Source organism: Vicugna pacos, chromosome 6 (genome assembly GCF_048564905.1).
Source record: "Vicugna pacos chromosome 6, VicPac4, whole genome shotgun sequence".
Taxonomy (NCBI): Eukaryota; Metazoa; Chordata; class Mammalia; order Artiodactyla; family Camelidae; genus Vicugna; species Vicugna pacos.
The window spans coordinates 59,272,816-59,292,907 of NC_132992.1; the positions used below are offsets into that span (position 1 = coordinate 59,272,816).

General features: G+C 41.2%; 1 long non-coding RNA gene across 4 annotated transcripts in view; it reads left to right on the plus strand.

Annotated features, from left to right (window-relative positions):
* Window positions 1-20,092, plus strand: part of LOC140696944 (uncharacterized) — a 252,242-nt gene that overhangs the window by 114,131 nt on the left and 118,019 nt on the right. The gene's annotated exons all lie outside the window — the stretch shown is intronic.

Sequence of the window (20,092 nt, forward strand, 5' to 3'; positions counted from 1 at the left end):
GAATCATTAAATATGAAGAAAGTAGGACTTGCTGGATTTAAAAACAAAGCTATTTCTCTCCAAGCTTTTCCAGATGGCATACAGCTCTCAAATTAAGAAGGGGCTCAGGCCAAAGGTCAAATCCAGGATGGGATTATCAGATCTTTTGTTAAGACTTCAGAAAGGTGTAAGGCAGTGCCTTGTAGAACTTCGTAGATGGATGAAAGTTCTCCAGAGGGTCTGAGGGATGCCTCTGGATGCTCCTCATTAAAAACAAAGGCTTCTAAGTACCTTAAGGATGTCTGTTCCATGGCAGTCTCACAGGGGGAGGGACTTTTGTGAAGAAATTTGCAGTTGGCTTTTGTCTATTGGAATGACCCCAATGTGATTTATACAAAACCCACAAAATTTTTAAGAGAATTTGTTTAGTTAAATCACCACCAGCATGGCTTAAAGAGACAGAAACAGTACAAAAGGAAAAGAGGCTTGATGCTGAAGTGGGGATCTTGCGAGGGTGAATGTATTTTGCACGTGAGAGGAATGTAGTAAATAATTTGTGGCCAGAGGGCAGACTTCTTGCAGTTTTAAAACATGACCCCACAGTTCTTGGACATGTTCCCCGTTGAGAGGTATGTGTGGCCCTTTGTTCTCTCCTTTTGAACCTGTGGGCTGGACCCATAGAGTGTGGTATGTGCTGGTCTCTGGGCACAAGCCTTCAGAAATAGACAACTTTTACTTCCTGTCCCTAGGGGTGCTTGCTCTCGGAATCCAGACACCACAGTCAAGGAAGCCTCAGAAGCCTATGGAAAGGCCCACACTGAAGAACTGAAGTCTCAGGCCCGTGGTCCTGGCTGAGCCCCCAAACAGTAGTCAGTATCAGTTTTTCATCTTGCAGATGGATTCTCCAGCCCCACATTGGGCCACCCCAGCTAATGCCATGTGGAACATATTTGAGTTGTCCCTGCCAAGTCCTGCCAAACGGCAGATTCAAAAGCAAAAAAAAAAAAAAAAAAAAAAAAAAAAAGACTTGTGTTTTTTGTATTAAGCCACTAACCTTTGGAGTGATTTTTTTAAAACATAAAAATAGATAACTGGAATGTCCCATTTTGTAGACGGGAAAAGTGAGGCACTGAGAGATTAAATCACATGTCCAAGGCCACAGAGCCAGCAAGTGACAGATGCTTGTGCTGCTGTCTAGGCTTTTAATCTCTATGCTCCAGGACTTCTCTCGCACCAGTCCCGTCATCACCAGGTGATCTTCCGAGTGTTATTTGCTTTTCTGGAGACAGCCTGTCGGGTAGAGTGTACTTGTGTGTGTGTGCACATCGACGTTCTGGTTTTTGTATCTCTGTGAGCTGGGCCTCTGGACCCAATCCCAGTGCTTTTGAACCTGCAAGGCTGAAGGCCAGACCCTGCAGCTGGGCAGATCAGCACATCAGCACAGGCAAAGCCCACACAGTGAGGCTGGCAACCAGTGCCTTCTCTGGTCCACAGGCTGGCATGGTCTTCAGATAAAAAATCCTCATTCTACAATACATATTTGTGTATCTCCTTTTTGTTTCTAAACTCTGTCATTCCTGCTAGCTTTTCCCCCCTTACATTTATTAGTTTCTTATTAGTCCACCTGTTTCACTCTCTCATCCTTCCACTCTCATTCCTAAATCCTAAATTCACCTTTTTTATTCTTCTCACTTTTTTCCAGAAGTCTCTCCTCTGGCTTCTCCCTTTACAGCCTCTGGATTCTTCTCTCAATTCTTGGCAGATGTTACTGGCTTAGTAGTTCATTCATGTTAAATGGCCCAGCTGTGTAGGCCTCTTCTCATGTTGATGTGAAATGGACCATTTGCATAAATATGTTTTAGTTTTGTCATTACAAAGACTGTATAAAATTCTATTTTTAAAAGGATACAAAACTAGGACTTATTCTCTTAAAATACCTAAATAGATTTTTTTCGCACATTGCCCTAGCTTTTGGATTTATCCATCAATCAGTTGACTTACTTACCCATCCATCCATCCGTCCATTCATCCATCCATCTTCAATTCGTCCTTCTTTCACGCCTTTAGCTGTCTAATCATACCTTTCCCATTTCTAATTGACAAGTACATCATGGGGATTTAATTCCATCCCCTTCCTGTACTTCTTTCTCATGTGCGTTCTCCACATAGACATTGCAAATGTGTTGTTATTTCCCCCACAACTGTTAAAACATCACAATGTTCTTTTATCTGAGCACAAATTGCTTGTTTTCATTGTCATTTTTGAAGAACCAAATCTTTAGCCTTGGCCTGCTGGACAGAATTGCCATGAAATTATTTTTGTTGACTTAATCTTCTCTGAAATAGGCTTTAAGTAATCTAGTTATGTTGATAATTGGAAGCTCTTCCATTTCCTGGAATTTACATGATTACAAATGACACCCCTTGAGTTCATCCTGATTCCATTAATAACCAGAGTTCCTACCTCTCTGTCTGTTTCTGGCGAGCTGCTCTCATCAATGTGGAGTGAATCCGCACCACAAATCTCCCCTAGAAGGCCTTCCTGCTGTCCTCCCATCACTGATGTGGCTTGGCTTTCCTCATCTTTGCTGAAGCCTCTGTGGACAGAATCAGCAGGCGAGCCTGTTGCGCTTCGCTCTTCCTCCTGGGCCACTCCACCCTTCTTTGTTTCTTCCCTTCTTCCTCCTGCCTCAGTTGTCAGCTGTGTCCAGTGTCTCCACTTCCGAGTGCCTGTCTGCTGCTGACCGTGCATGCTTTCCAGATCACTGCGGGAATCGGGGGAAAAGCAACCCTTTGCCCACCTAAACTTTCAGTCCTCCTTCCTCCTGCTTTTTCTGCAGTTCCTTCTTTCTAATGCAGGTGTTTAGATCTCTTATACACGATCCATCCCTCGTTTCCTCTCCCCTTCCTTCTGTGTTAGCTGGTGCTGATGTTGCTTTGAGTCTTAGATTGGCGTATTTACTATAAATTATTTTCAACTCCCTACCCTTACCAAAGTAGGAGGCCAGTTCATGCCTCCTGACTTTCTTATACATGTAACAACCCATGTAATAAACTTATCCAATATGCAACAATCTGTTTCTGATTCTTTCCAGTGAAGCGACCTGCTTAGGGTCATTCAAAGCTATTAGGGCTCTATTTGCTTTGCCTTGAGTAAGTGCAATCAGCTTACTTATTATTAATTACAACTAGTTTTTCTCACTTTATCTTTTCAGAGTCATTAAAGTATTTTTTAAAGATAGAAATAGAATATTTTGAAGTTACAAGACTAACTCCATGTCAAAAATATTTGAATAGCAATTCCATTTGAACAAACATACTTTGATTCTACATGATCAAGGAGGGCAAATTACTTTAGTGGATGTTAACTTGCGGGAGGTAATATTTTACTTTCTCATTCATGGGAAAATTTTAAGAGAAAATAGGGAGTATTTTCCTTTCCTTTTTATTTCCAGTGAAAGCTATATAGCTCTTTACATTCGTAATGTAATTTTTTATTGACTGATTCTCTGAAACAGTGGATACTCTCTTAGGAAGAACGCATACAGTTCTTTCACAAAGGAAAGGGAAAGTTGCTGTAACTGCTTCATGTTACCGGTGTAATACACCACTGGGAAAGAGACACATGGAGAGCAATTCGTCCTGCATGATCCCTGGAGACTGGGCGTCTGCCTATATGCAAAACTGGGAGCCCTGAGAGCACTTACTTCCTGGAAGCTGAGACGCAGCTTCAGTCTACTGTGTTGACAACAAGGCTGGAATCAATAGGCTGTTTTATTAATTTATTGTAGGTTGAGTTGCTTTTGCCTCTGGGCATTCCTGTGTTCAACTGGGGCTTTTGCCAGAAGAGCCAGAACTCCCTTAATCTCTCCTTTCCTCATTAAACTCACAGCTTTGGTTAGTCGCAGATCTTGCAGATCTTGGCTGTGTCTCTTCTCCCCAGTTTTATCTCAGCACCATATGGCTTTTGACAAAGTCAGGCCACAGCTCCAACCTAAACAGTTTAACATTTTCAAAAGCCCTGCTCACCAAGGAAGTTCCTGTAGGTCATACAGCTGGGAGTAGGAACAGGGCAGGGCAGTCAGTGCAGGGAGGGAGACAGTGTCTGAGAAAGAGGGAAAGAAAACCAGTGGGTGTAGGGGCAGAGGGGAGATTCAAACGGACAAGATGTAGCTGATTCTGAGCAAGATTTTCCAAGTCCAAGAAAAACACTTTGCTCACAATCATTTCTTTCTAAGAATAAGAAACTTTCACCTGGATTTAGAAGAAATGAGGACTCAAAGTCTGGTTTCAATTAGTATGTTTTAGAATACATAAGGCATGATTTCCATATTATTTCCACAGTTCACATTTGATGTTTAAGACATAACTGTATCATATATGTGTGGATATGGGAATGTCAATGTCGAAATCCTTAGGCCGGGGCCAGGAGTGATTGCTGTTTGTCTGCACTGCGGTTCTGTGTTCAGACCTCACTCAAATGCATGCTAGTTTTGGCTTGCAGTCTCCACCCAGGCAAGCTTGATGAACGTCTAACATTAAGGAGAAAGGGGAGAGGAGCAAAGTGGAATGAGCCAAATAACTCTCCACCCACCTCATCAAATTTCACTTAACTCCATGAGACCAAGAGAACCAGAAGCAAGCTTCCAACTTTCCCACCAAGATCCACAACTTGTGAATCCTGAGCCAAGATGAATCTACTGTCAGATAGAAACCAAGACGGCCAGATGCGTCTTCCTTTGATCTTATGTTGAAGAGACCAGTGATACATCCATCCATGGTACGATTTCATGAACAAGCAGAAGATGTGGCCCTAAGTAAATACAAGACTCATAAAAGCCAGAAGCAGAGAAAACCAGCTGAGAGAAGCATTTTGTTTTTTTAAAATCCACTGACCAATTTGAAGTTGAGAAAGAAAAACCTGCCATCAGACTGAATACTATGGTTTGGGGTCACAATTTGTTTTCAGAGAAGTTGTGATAATTAACCAGGCTAATTTGCTAACCAGCTGATGAATGAACCTGAATTGTATATGCTGCTGTTTTAAAGGTATGGAAACTGATAAGCCAAGGGGTTGGTTTTCTCAAGGTTCCCTTTAGAGCTCAAGCCTCAAGCCAAGCATTCAGCTCAGACTGTGCCCTCTCTCTGCCTAGAAACCTGCAGGGGCTCACTTCTGTCCTGGACTGCACTGGGCTGACAGCATCTGGCTCGAAGCCACTTTTCTAACTGGATTTCCCACTTTTAACTTTCTTTTCTTTCCAAGTTCCATATATCTAAGCACATTGGTTTATCCACTTATCTCTCAGGGTACTGAGAATTTTTTGGACAATGGATTCTCCTCATGTTTTCCTTATGGAATTGGAATGTCCTACCCTCTATCTCAAATATGTGGAAATTTACCTTCTCGTTAGGAAACAGATCGATTGTATTGCCTGCCGTAAAGCTTTCCCTCATTAGTTCGTTCAGTCTAAATTCTACACAGTGGGTAAGAGGACAGGTTTGGGCTAGCCAGGCCCAGAGTCAAGTTCTTTCTCCCTTATGACCCTGGCAAGGTACTTAATCTCTCTCTGAGCTCCTCAGCTCCTCATCTGTAAAAAGGATAACAAATTTAGAACCAACAAATAATATTCATAAACTTGGGGGTGAACTCAACAAATATCATTTTTATGAATTTAAATTCCAGGAATAAAAAGGAACTTTAAATCATCAAAGTAGCTAGACATATTTCTTTTTAGCCTATTCCAGAGGAAAAAAAATATTAGGCATATTAAAATAATTTTGTAGCAGTTTCATTTAGTTTTATCTGTTTGCTCATTGATTGAACAACCATTTATTGAGTAGCTGATGTTGCCAGGTATAGTACTAGGCATCAGGATGTAGACGTGAATAACATATATAGCCTGTTCTTCATGGGGCTTATAGTTTAGGGAGGAGGCTAGACACTGAATAAAGTACCAGATATTATGCAAGAGAAGTACAGGGTAGTTGAGACTAACAAAAGGGGGCACTGTGACTGTCTTGGATTCAGGTTATGAGAGTAGCCTCCTTGCTGGCCTGTCTGCCTCTGGTTTTTTATTATAATTATGATACTTCTGCTATGCTACTACTACTACTACTGCTGCTGCTGCTGCTGCTGCTGCTGCTGCTGCTGCTGCTACTGCTGCTACTGCTGCTACCACTGCTGCTACTACTACCGCTACTACTACTGCTACTACTACTACCGCTACTGCTACTACTACCTCTACTGCTACCACTACCGCTACTACTACTGCTACTACTACTACCGCTACTGCTACTACTACCGCTACTGCTACCACTACCGCTACTTCTACCACTACTGCTACTACTACTACTGCTTCTACTACTACTGCTACCGCTACCACTACTGCTACTACTACCGCTACTGCTACTACTACTGCTACTGCTGCTAGTACTGCTACTGCTGCTACCACTGCCGCTACTACTACCACTACCGCTACTGCTACCACTACCGCTACTGCTACCACTACTGCTACTTCTACCACTACTGCTACTACTACTGCTTCTACTACCACTACTGCTACTACTACTGCTACTACTACCACTACTGCTACTACTACCGCTACTGCTACTACTACTGCTTCTACTACTACTGCTACTACTACCACTACTGCTACTTCTACCACTACTGCTACTACTACCGCTACCACTACTGCTACCACTACTGCTACTTCTACCACTACTGCTACTACTACTGCTTCTACTACTACTGCTACTACTACCACTACTGCTACTTCTACTACTACTGCTACTACTACTGCTTCTACTACCACTACTGCTACTACTACTGCTACTACTACCACTACTGCTACTACTACCGCTACTGCTACTACTACCGCTACTTCTACCACTACTGCTACTTCTACCACTACTGCTACTACTACTGCTTCTACTACTACTGCTACTACTACCACTACTGCTACTTCTACCACTACTGCTACTACTACTGCTTCTACTACCACTACTGCTACTACTACTGCTACTACTACCACTACTGCTACTACTACCGCTACTGCTACCACTACTGCTACTTCTACCACTACTGCTACTACTACTGCTTCTACTACCACTACTGCTACTACTACTGCTACTACTACCACTACTGCTACTAATACCGCTACCACTACTGCTACCACTACTGCTACTTCTACCACTACTGCTACTACTACTGCTTCTACTACCACTACTGCTACTACTACTGCTACTACTACCGCTACTGCTACTACCGCTACCACTACTGCTACCACTACTGCTACTACTACTGCTACTACTACCACTACTGCTACTACTACCACTGCTGCTACCACTACTGCTACTGCTACCACTACTGCTACTGCTACTACTACTGCTTCTACTACTACTGCTACTACTACCACTACTGCTACTACTACCGCTACTGCTACTACTACCACTACTGCTACTACTACTGCTTCTACTACCACTACTGCTACTACTGCTGCTATTACTACCACTGCTGCTACTACTACTGCTACTGCTACCACTACCGCTACTGCTACCACTACCGCTACTTCTACCACTACTGCTACTACTACTACTACTGCTGCTGCTGCTGCTTCTGCTGCTGCTGCTACTACCACTACTTCTACTACTACTGCTACTACCGTAGAGCTACACTGAAGCCAGAGTGATCCTTCTTAAGATAAATCTACTTATAACTCTCCCCTACTTCATATCTTTCCGTGGTTCCCTAATACTTGTTTTTGTTTTTTTATATGTATACATATTTGTTGAAGTGTAGTCAGTTTACAATGTTGTGTCAATTTCTGGTGTACAGCATAATGCTTCAGTCATATATATATATACATATATTCATTTTCATGTTCCTTTTCACTGTAAGTTACTACAATATATTGAATATAGTTCCCTGTGCTATATAGTATGGACTTGTTGTTTATATTATATATATTAGTATCTTGAACTCCCAGTTTATCCCTTCCCACCCTCCTCCCACCCTGGTAACTATAAGTTTGCTTTCTATGTCTGTGAGTTTGTTTCTGTTTTGTAAATAAGTTTGTTTTTTTAATTTAGATTCCACATGTGAGTGATATCATATGGTATTTATTTATTTTTCTCTTTCTGGCTTACTTCACTTAGAAAGATAATCTCCAGGTTCATCCATGTTGCTGCAAATGGCATTATTTTATTCTTTTTAATGGCTGAGTAGTATTCCATTGTATAAATACACACAACTTCTTTATCCACTCATCTGTCGATGGACATTTAGGTGGTTACCATGTCTTGGCTATTGTAAATAGTGCTGCTATGAACATTGGGGTGCATGTATCTTTTTGAACTTAAGGTTCCCTCTAGATACATGCCCAGGATAGGGATTGCTGGATCATATAATAAGTCTATTTTTAGTCTTTTAAGGAATCTCCACACTATTTTCCATAATGGCTGCACCAAACTATATTCTCACCAACAGTGTAGGAGGGTCCCTTTTCTCCACAGCCTCTCCAGCATTTATCATTCATGGACTTTTGAATGATGGCCATTCTGACTGGTATGAAGTGATACCTCACTGTAGTTTTGATTTGCATTTCTCTGATAATTAACAATATTGAGCATTTTTTCATGTGCCTACTGGCCATTTGTATGTCTTCATTGGAGAGTTTCCCTAATACTTGTGCAAAGCCGTCTTTGAATCAGATGTGACATAGAGATTTCTTCTGCTTTTCTCTGACAAGCCATCTCCTCCCCTTTTTCCTTTGGTGGATCTGACTGATGAGAGGAATGGCCTGCTGTTGGGGGCCTAGAGGTACTGTCCTAAGCATTCCACTACAACTTCTAAATTTCACTGACATCCATGAAAAGTTATGCAAATTTTACAGTCCATGCCACAATATGAGTTTATTTTAATAGGAAAGTAATGGTAAGTAAGTTGTCATACCTGCTGTTGATTTGACTGTACTTTTAGGCTAGAAGTGCCCCTTGCCTTATCCTCCGAGGGCTCAAGGTTGAGAGAAAGGGGGACTTTACAGGATAAAGTTAGAACTTGTAGCATGAAATAGTTTGGACCGCTGCTCCCCTCATGCCTGTTGCTGGCCGACCTGCCTTACAGCCCGCCTGACTTGGTGGTCTCCCCAGCCTTGTTCCTCTCCATGAATTCACACCTACCATCTGCTGCCTCCACTGCCTTTCCTCTCCTCTTTTGCCTGACAAATTCCAATTTACCCTAAAGACTCAGACTCCTGGAAAACCAAGTATTTAAACTCTCTCCAGCATCCTCTGGCAGAGTTAAATACCCCTTTCTTCCTGATGCTGTTGTGGCTTCATGACAGTATCAAGCTCAGCACGTTGCCCTAATGATTTGTTTACACATTCTCCTTCTCTGTTGAATAGGAAGCCTTTGGAAGCCAGGTGAAGTATGGCTTCCTGTCTCCACTTTCCAGCCACTGCCTATGTACACAAAAGTAATGATAATAGTTGATATTCACTGAGCCTTTAGGTTCCAGATAGTGCTTTATACAAGTAAGTTCTAAGTAAGTAAATTAAATAAATATGTCACTTAATCATCACAGAAATCCTGTAACATAGCATCTCCATTTTATAATGAGAAAAACTGAGATATGAAAGGAAAAGTAACTTGTATAAGAAAGCTGGAATTTGAACCCAGTCCAGGGCTGTTCTCTTAATAACATCCTCTATTGCATAGAATAATTATTTTATGAAAGAATGAATGAGGATAAATTATATACTTTGTAATTCACTGTAGAAATATTAGATGGGTTTTTCTTCACCCAAGAATGGACTCTGAAGTTTAATTATTAAGGAAGGTATGCTTGCCTGTGGATTCTTCTTATCTGTTATCTCTATACACCATCAGGGACTTCAGCTCTGTCCAGTGTAAAACCAGTAATGTCTGCTGATGAAGAAAGGCCTTGACAGGAAAATAGGGATGGGCTGCTCTGGCCCTGCAGGGCTCTGGGGTTACCAGCTTGAGCTAATTTCCACTGGCCCAGAGGACCTCTGAGGGGCTGAGGGAAGGCAGGTCTTCTCAAGAGTCTGAAAAAGCCTCCCTAAGGAATATACTGACCTCCGTGGTTCCCCCGTAAACTTGGGCTGGTCCTTGTTATCAGCTTGGCTCACAGGACCCCTGAACACAGAATGGAACCTCTGACTATAACCCATCTTGACCCACACAAGTCCACTGTCCAGAGGTGAATGATCACAGACAGGCTGGCCCTGCTTGGAGCCCCTTCCCTGACTGTGCTGGGACTGGGCAGCCCCTGGGGGGCAGTCTGATTGGATGATGTCTGCTGGACTCCACGTCCTCCCACTTTGAAAAATGGCAGAATATTTCATCAATTTAGTGGTCACAAGAACTTGTTACTAATTGTGGTTTCTGATGTTAGTAGAGCAAAGCAATGATGTAGGCTACCAAAGAGCATTTATATTTGACTCTGGAATATATAAGATATTGGTTAAATATCTTATATATAAATATAAAATATATAAGATACTGGTTAAAAAAAGGAAAAGATACTTTGAATCACTGTTGGTAAAGGGGCAAATTGATTTAAATTTTCTGAAATACATTTTGAAAGTATGTATCAAAAGCCTTAAAAACTCACATACCCTTGGGTCAGGCAATTCCACTTCTAGGAATTTATCTTACGTGAATAACAAGTTTGTGAAGATTTATATTCAAGAATGGTCAATAAAGTCTTTATATGAGCAACTCAAGTTCTAACAACAGAGAATTTGGTTACATAAATTAGGTTTAATTATATAAGATGGACCATACAACTACTGAAATAATAGCAAACGTGATGGTTATGTTCACAATATATTAGATGTATAAAAACAGTACACTTAATGTAATTCATTTTCTTTAAAAAATAGAAAAATTCTGGAAAATCATACACTAAATGCTATCTCTGGGGTAGAATTACAAATATTTAAAATTTTCTTTCAGTTTATCTGTATTTTTAAATTATCTATATAATCCAAGTACAATTTTTTCTTGTATTTTAAATTTCAAGACTTAAAAAAAAAACCCAAAGTTGACGTCATAAGCCCGGTCCCATGCCCTCAGCGATCAGTTGCCCAAGCACTGCTTGCTCTGCTGCGGTTCGGTACATTAGCACGTCTGTCAGCGGGGAGAGGGGCTCGGCGGCTCTGAGCAGGAGGGCCTTCGTGGGACGATGAACAGGCACTTGTTCCGCTCTCTAGGATATGAAATGAGGTGAGGCAAGCCTGGAGAAATTACTCAGAGCCTTACTTACTTACAAGGTTCCGAAGGGTTGGAACCTTGCCACATACATCTGCATCAGTTTTCCTTTTCAAATACCATAATTTTATTTAATCTTCCAAAACAAATTATTATCCTTCTAAAACTGCCCAGGGCTGGCCCATATTGGTTTAAAGAACCAGACAATATGCATGTTGGTTCTTCAGTATCATCAGTTACAAAAGGAATTCTCAGAATTGCAAATCCTGTGGAGGAAAATAAAGCCCTGCTACTTGGCAAATTGGGAAAAGAGGCAAGATCGCAGGCAGAAGAAGTACGTAGGATGGCGTGTTGCAAAGGCTCCTGCCACGGCCAGTGTCAGCGGTACCATGCATCTTTAACAAGTGAAACCTTTCTCTATCTGGAACAAAAGCTTTTTTGCCAATCAGCAAAAATTTCCCAAGCACCAGTCTTGTGCCAGACACTGTGCTGGGTGTTACCGAGTAAACCGATAGTGACTGTGACCTTAACCCAGGGAGGGGAAAGGGTGAATTTACTGTTGTCCTTAAGGGCCTCTGAAAAATAACAGATGCCCTGGGATTTGATAAGGGTGACGTTAGGCTTTGGCCTTAGTAAGACCAGGGTTTTTCTGCCTCTATGTCATATGATTTTGAAAAAGTTACTGAACTTCTCTAAACCACAGAATGCATTTATTTAACTGGTGTAGAGTCTGGGAAGACCAAAGGAGGCAATGCATGCAAGCTGTTATTTTAAATAACATTTGGTGTGTGCTCCACAAATATTAGCTATAATTACAATTATTTCATTATAATTTTTTTGTTTGTATGGGCCACAGTGTGTCCCATGAGAGCTCCACATCGGTGAAGTGACAAATCACATGGAAGAGGCTCCCTAGCTGATAGCTTAGCCCAAAGGCACCTGTTTCTGCTGCTGCTTGCTCTCGCTTCTGCCTCCCACGTTTCCAATGTAACCAATGAGAGCTTCCCCCCATACATGGGCAAAGGCAAGAGCATGTTTTTGTTTTGGGCACAGAACTGACAAGGGATATTGGTTGTGAGATCCCAGAAAAGTCATTTAGCTTTATTATGTCATTTTTGAGTGGAGAAGGGCTAGACATGACCATATGGGAATGGAAGAGCTGTCAGTGGGCACTTGGGGACTGTATAATTTGGAGACTGTACTTCCTTTTCATTCTTTTTCGTAAGCCTACCACAGCAAGAGTCAGGAATGGAAAACGCTTGCTGATGAATGAGGATATCCCCTGAAGAACATTTGGTTTCCAGCTCACATGAAGCTTTTAGAAGCTATGCATTTATTATTTAAGCAGGATGGCAAATGCAGGTTCTCTGTTTTTGCCACAGGTGTAATGAAGGACGTCATGACATTGAGGTGCTCCCAAATCAGCTGAAGGAATCACCCCAGATGAGCCAATTCCTTTGGGTTTCCTTCAGGAAATAGATGATTTCAACTACTTTGATTCTCTCTGGGAAGCATCTGTGTTTTCAGATTAATAGAGAAAAGCAGTCTATGGGTGATCCTTTAGCAAGTCAGCTACCACAAAGGGCATGGGTGCCTTCATTTGTCATTTCAGTGAGAGTCCAGGGCTTGTCGAGAGTAGAGGTAAGCTTCTGACAGAAGTGAGAAATGTAAAACACAGTCCCACGGTCTGCACTTCAGCCTCTTCTCGAAGACCGCCATGGTGTGAGAAGACAGTTGTGGTCCTACACCTGCTGTAAACCCAACTGCAGAATATCTCTTTGCCCAGAGCATTGTGTACCCCATAGGAACATATCATGTCCCCTACACGTACTTTGTGTAGCAAAGTCCAGAATAAAGAACATTTAAATTGGCCCTGTTGCATTATCACTGTTCATGAAGTTAAATGTTAACCAGTCCAATTAAATTTAAGAACTCTTAAATATTAGCCAAAGACTCAAGTTAGGGAAGCTTAGACAAGCAGTATTTCACCACAATGAAGACTGCTGGATTTGTGTAGAGAATTCCCTTACAAATATTGTTGGTTGTCACTTAAAAGGGGTAGTGTGAATGATCTTCTCTCAGCCTGACCGGCTTCCTTGTCATCTCAGCGACTGGATATGGAATGAATGCAGGGACCAGTTACCACAGCAACAGCACCTTCCAGTAAAGGTGATGAGAGAAATCATTCCTCTCTGAATGCTAATAGGTTGTCACTTTCATCTTAAGCTGGCTGTTTCCCACTGTTTTCCTGATTGCCATGAAGCCAGAGAGATTACTTACAGATTGAGGGCTGCGACTTGATCTGATCATCTGTGTCCTAGTTTATGCTATCTTTCAGGAGAACAACAACAACAAAATAATAATTGAAACAAATGTTAAGGGCTATGTTTTCAGAAATTTAACATTTGTGACTTTTATTCCAGAGAAGTAAGACTTTTCTGTAGTATCTAGATATCATTCTTTAAGCAGAAACCATCTAGTGTCGAATGGGATTCCATCATTATCTGTAAATTACCTGCCATGCAGAGCCTGGCCCTGCTTGCCTGCCCTGAGCTCAGGGCCAGAGAGGAGAGGCAGCTCCCTCACCAAAAGGCAGCGTGAGGTTGTGAAGATCATCCTAAAATGAAATTTATGCATGAGACTAATTTTTAAATCCTGAAAGTCACTTGTAATAAAGGATTTTAGTTTTTTCCATCATTGGCTTGAAAACAAGATTAAAGACTACATTCACTGACAGAATTAAGGGATTACTCAAGTGTCTCCCTCTTTATGACATCATTGAGTAAATTGTGATTATGTGATGGAACTAAGAGTTAATTGCAATGCGGGTCACTCTTTCACTTCTCGGAGAGTGGAAATTATTATTGGGGAAGCATGAGATGAATTATACACAATGTCCAGTTCTCTAGATTAACGAGGGTTGAGCCCTAGGTCTGTTGCGTTCTCTCTAAGTCTCAGTTTGCATATGGGAAAAATTAGGAAAACAAATCCTATGTTAAATGATGTTGATTAAATCACATGAGATAGTGTATGGGAATTGCTTAGCACAGTGCCTGGCATATGATGGGCTGAAAAACAAGTTATACATTATCATTACTATTTGCTTGACATGAGAGCTTTGGATAAAAATTCTGTCTAGAGTACAGAATTATGAAAAGATGTATAGCAATATCAACCCCAAATATCAGGGTCCATAAGACTGCAGCAATACCTGACCAACACCTTTGATCTGTCCTGTGAATGCCTTGCAAACAAGAGTAGAGCTTAGATTGATGCAAGTATTTTTTAAGTAAAATTTGTCTTTGAATTCTTAGCACCCATTAAAAACAGTGTTGGAGTATTTTTAATGACACTGGAAAATGTCTATGATATACTGTTAAGTGAAAAAAGTGGGTTACAAGACAGTTTGTACAGCACGGTCCCATTTTAGGATGATGGAGAAGAATATACAGAAAGAAAAATATATACTTACATGTGCAAACATTTATGCACACATGTGCATACACGTTCACTGGAAGAGTATTACAATTTTAAGGGAGATATTTCTGATTCTTAGAATTGTGAGTGGTTTTATGTTTCTATTTTTATCTTTTATTTGTCATATTTCCTACAATGAAATGTACTATTTCTATAGTTAAAAAATAGTCACTCTAAAAATGAACCTGAAATTGACCCTAAAATGTGAGTTAAACAGAATCTTTTTGTCTTTCCTATTATTATATCACTCCAGTGGCTGGAGAGCAGAAGCAGAAATCCCTGTGGGGTTTGTACACTAGTCTGGTGCCTCATTAGAGTTACCTCTTATTTTCTGGGAACACTAAAGTCTACTGCTTCTGCTCTCAGGCTCAGGACCCGGGAAGACAGAGATACAGGTGTTATTTTGTCATCCTGAGGTCTTTCTCAAATGTGTCCTCAGGACAGAGCCCCAGTTAAACCATTTGTGCTGATTTCTGTACCATAGCAGTTGTGTCGTGGCCCCTCCTGACTGCTAACCGCTGTTTTGATAGACCAGCTCTGAGCCCAGGGAACTCTCTCACCTCTGAATCTGCCATCAGTGAGAATGCAGCTGCTAAGGCAGCTGGAAAGGGGTCTCCTTTCCTCTCACCCCTGGATCTATGTGGTTTTCAGTAGAGACAGGATGAGCTCCCTTAAGGGAAGTAATGCCATTAGACTCAGGCACATTTGGACATAACAAGAGGTTATCTTTCCGAAGTGGCACTTTGGGCTCCCTGTGTTGAAATCCAATTACTTTTTGCTTTTGACCTACGTCTCGCTCACATCTCATGAAGTTCTGAAATTGGAGCCTGAGGTGCAGAGGGAATGTCTCTGTTGCCTTCATGAAGGTGAGCAAACCTGGAATTAGTTGTGAACTCGAGTCTACTAATGAGACTGAGCACTTGGTATGACTCTGTTAGAGAAAATAACCTGACCCACTGCCTTCTAGTTCACAAACGTTTTCCCATGAATGCCAGTTACTGCCGTTTCTATCATCTCTCATATGGAGAAAATGTAACCTCAAGAATGGAATTTAATGTGTAGTGGGATATTGCTGCAGAATCATTTTAGAAATTAAATGAAAAAATTTATTCAAATAGAAAGTTTTGTTTCAGTAGTAGACATTTCAGAGGGTCATGTATAAAACAGTTTATTTGTCTTCAAAGGTTAGAAAATGCATTGTCTTACCATCTTGGGCATGCCTTATGTGTCGTAGGCAGTAACAAATTAAGTGAAGTGTAGTACCTGCTCGAGAGAGCTGCACCTGATGCTTTGGTGAACTCCATTTTTGCTGCTTTGGGAGCATCTTAAGGTGATAAAATATGAAAATGTCTATTGCTGGTTTGGGAACATCAGGAACCCACTGAAAACTGTTGCACTGGGAGGTGGCAGAGTAAAGCTGGGCTTTAAAAAATGACATAAATATGTGCTGGTAAGCATGTATTGCTGGGAGCCAAGGTGAGATGAAGTGAAGGATTTATTGAGTTAAGATCTCACTGGAGAGATGGAGAGAAGGGGATGGAGGTGAGAGATGACGGGAGAGTTAATGGGGGTAAACTCAACATGATCTAGCAGCAAACTATCGATGGGACTGGATCATTGAGAGGTTTGTTACTGGGTGAAAGGTATTCATCACAGAAAGGGAAGTCTGGAGGAAGAGCTAGTTTGATTGGGAAGGAAGGAGAGGATAGTTTCACATTAGCCTGTAGTTTGTAATAGTAAGATAACCAGCCAGAGATCTGCAATTGCAAACTGAAAAAGTATGTCTGGAACCCATCAGAGATACTGGCTGCAGAAAAACATTTGGGCATCATCCACGTGGCAGCTGAACAAGTGAAGGATATAAAAATATCATGCAAAAGAGTTTAGGAAATTAAAAGAAGACCTAAGAAAAAACTTTTGGAGTAGGAGATGAAAGAAGACCCAGAACATCACCTCTAACTCTTGGCTACTGATACAGTTACTCGTCTAATCTCCTAGATTTAAACCTTTAAATTTCCTTCTCTCCAAATTTCCATGTTTAATCGGTCATGAAGTCTCTCTGATTGCACCTTGGCATGACTGTTGTATTTTTTTTCCCCTCATTATCAGGGCAACTACCACAGTTCTCATTTAGACGAGTTATGAGGGAAATCAAGCTGAAACATAGGCCAAGGGTTTGGGTGTCCTAGAACGTTGCACAAGCTGGGATGTATTCTGCATTCTTTTTTTCTGTTCATCTTGGACACCATCTCTAGATTTGTCAATCTAAAACATAGCTCTCATGGTGTCACAATCTCACTTAATATCTTTCAGTAATGATTCTTGGTCCACAAAATAAAATCCAAACTATTGGCACCCTCTCTAAGATCTTCTTTAAGAAAATTTGGTCCCAGTTCCCCTTCTCAGTAGTACTTTTCGCCACTCTGCCACTAGCATCTTAAAACCACACCAAATTACTTGCCATACCCAAGCAGACTGTGCTTTTTGCACTTTGGCTTGTGCTGACCTGCCGTCTCCCTAGCCATGCTGACATGCTTCTCTTCTTCAAGACGCAGGGTGGTGTCACCTCCTTTAGGCAGCTTCCTTTGACCCTCATCCTTGTCTTTTCATAGAGATAATATTTCCGTCTTCTGTGTTCCCGTTTCATTCATTTCACTTGGGTATAATGAATTGAATCCATTATAATCATCTATCCAAGACCATGAAAAATGAGAGGACAGGGAGCATGTCTTCGGTGTCCTCAGTGCCTGGCAAACTGCTTGATTCATAACTGGAGTTCAAGACATACTTTATGTATTAAAAAGAAAGCAGAGAATGAACTGTCAGAGATGTAGGAGGAAAACCAGGTTAGCGTCAATGTAGTCAAGAGAACAGGGATTTTGAAAGAGGGGCTTGGCCATGGGACTAAGTGAATTCCAAGGAAGGAAGTTTCTTGAGTGATTGTGGCCTTCACTCTCTTATCATCCACTCACCTCTCAGGCTCCTGCAGCCTGCGTTCTGTTTCCACATACTTACTGCAGTTGCTCTCTGAGAGGTCACTGCTGATATGCTAACTACCAAATGCAACTGGTTCCCCTTCTTCCTTCTCCTGTCTTCTGTGTGGGGCGTGCATGTGGCCATGGCGGAGGCTGAGCAAAACTAAACTGTAATAAATATCCCTGGATTTGAGGAGGTTGTGTAATGGTCGGATGTTATAAAGGTCATCATCCTGGATGCTGATGATAGGGGTCAGGTGGTAGAGCTTTGGGTTAGGGAGGTACACAACAACCAGTGGGAGAGTCACTAGAAAGGTGAGAAAGGGCACCAGAAGTAAGCATGGAAGGGCACTGAGGACTGATAAATGGGTGAATATGGGAGGCTGTCCCATGATGGCAAAAGAACAAGCATTTGAGGAGATGCTGTGGGAAACATGAAGGGTGCTTCCCCAAAGATGTGGCTTGACTGAAGGGAGTCAGGTTTCAGCCGTGCTGGGGAGGGTGGAGGGAAACGTGGATTATGATCCTGGTGTAACAGGCCGTTTACAGGGTAACATGAAAAGACTAGTGGGGGGAAGGGCAGGGAGGAAACGGACTTTAAGTGGAGGCTGGTTGGAGATGAGGTTGTGGGAGGACAAACCAAGTGGCAGAGTTTGTTCCTAAAGCAGGAGAGAGAGTTCAGTGGACTTAGAATTTTATGGGCTTGTTTAAAACAACAGTGATTGTGTAATTTCCTCTATCATGTCAGAAAAGCTTAGACATTTGAGCTTAATCTCACAACACAGGATAGTTCTTCAAATTGTATATTTTTTTAGGTACAATTATATTTTATATATAATTAAATTTTAAAAATTATTTATCTTTATCAGAAAGTCACTAAATTATCCTTAATGTTTTTCAGTTTGATGTATAATAGTGAAAATATTGTCTCCTTACTGTAATCTACTAGCAGTATGACCTTGGGACAGTTATTTAGCCATTCTGTGACTTGGCTTCCTTTTCTATAAAATGCGGATTAATTATAGTGCCTATTACACAGTGTTGTTATGGGGATTAAATGAATTAATACTGTTTAGAGTACTTAGAACAGTGATCGATACATAGTGAGTTATCTATAAGTCTTTGCTATTATAGCTGTTTTCTGTGAACCAGCATTTGGTGATAAACAGGCAAGATAATTGGGAAAAAGGAAGCAGGAAATGGGGTAATAGATTAAAATCATGTATGTGATAAGGAAAGGAAGTTTTGCCAGACAGAGTTTTGCTGCTGGAGGACATTTTAGGATGAACCATCCCTAGGTTCCCAGTGGAATGTTGCAAATTCGCCTCCCAGAGGGATTGGCTCAGCCTCGTGGTCTCTTGGGTCATTAATTAATTAGATGCAAGATGGAGAGAGGCCTCCTCTTTCCTGTCCTCTGTAAGTCTCAGCTGTTTGCTCCTCCAAGACGCTGGCCATATCCTACCTTGAATTGTCTTCTGAGTGAACATCTCATCCTCTCAGCTCATAACCTCCTGAGCACACACCCACCTTGTGCAAGCTCTGTGAGCCCCGCAGCACCCGAAGTGGGGCCTTACACACTGGGAATTGTTTACTGTGTGAGTGGGAGAAACACCACCTGAGACCAGCACATCTCTCAGTCCTTCCAGTGTCTGAACTTCTTTTCTAGGTATTCCAACACCTTGTAAGAGACTTCAAACATGGTGGCTTGTTTAATTTTACGTCTAGCAAAAACCCCAAAGTATTTAGCATTACCCATTTTATCTAACATTAACAGGAAATGCTAGATTTCCAGATAAAAATCATTATCTTTTAAAGTGCTAAAAAAGTGCTAAGACTTTTATTTCAGCTGTATTTCTAAATATTACATATATAATAAACTATTTTATTATATATGTAATCTTTACTAAATATACCATGGGCAAAGAGAATTTATTGTGGTATATCGGTAACTCAAGATCATTATTATCAGTATTAGTTATTCCCCTTACAAGCTATTGGGGAATGTGACATTGCTTCTGTGCTAAATGAGATCTTCTGTCTGATTTTCATAGGGAAAGGTGAAAATTCAAGTTGTTTAGTTCAGAAGACGCTATTCAGCTGGCCGTGATTAGTGTTTGCTCTGACACACATGCCTTCCAGTGTGCTCTAACCATAAGGAAGGCTGAGAAATGTGGCCTTTATTTTGGCTATGTGTCCCACTCACCACTGGGGGCTTTATTAGCCATTTATTCATTTAACCAAGTTTTATTTAGGACCTATTGTGTGTGTGTGTTTATTTTTTAAAATTTAGGACCTACTATGTGTCAGACACTCTTTCAGATGCTTGGGATACATCCACGACAAAGAGGTCTGCATGAAAGATAGAAATCTGGGAGTTATAAGCATGTAGACAGTGTTTTAATTCATGAAATTGCACAAGATTTCTCCA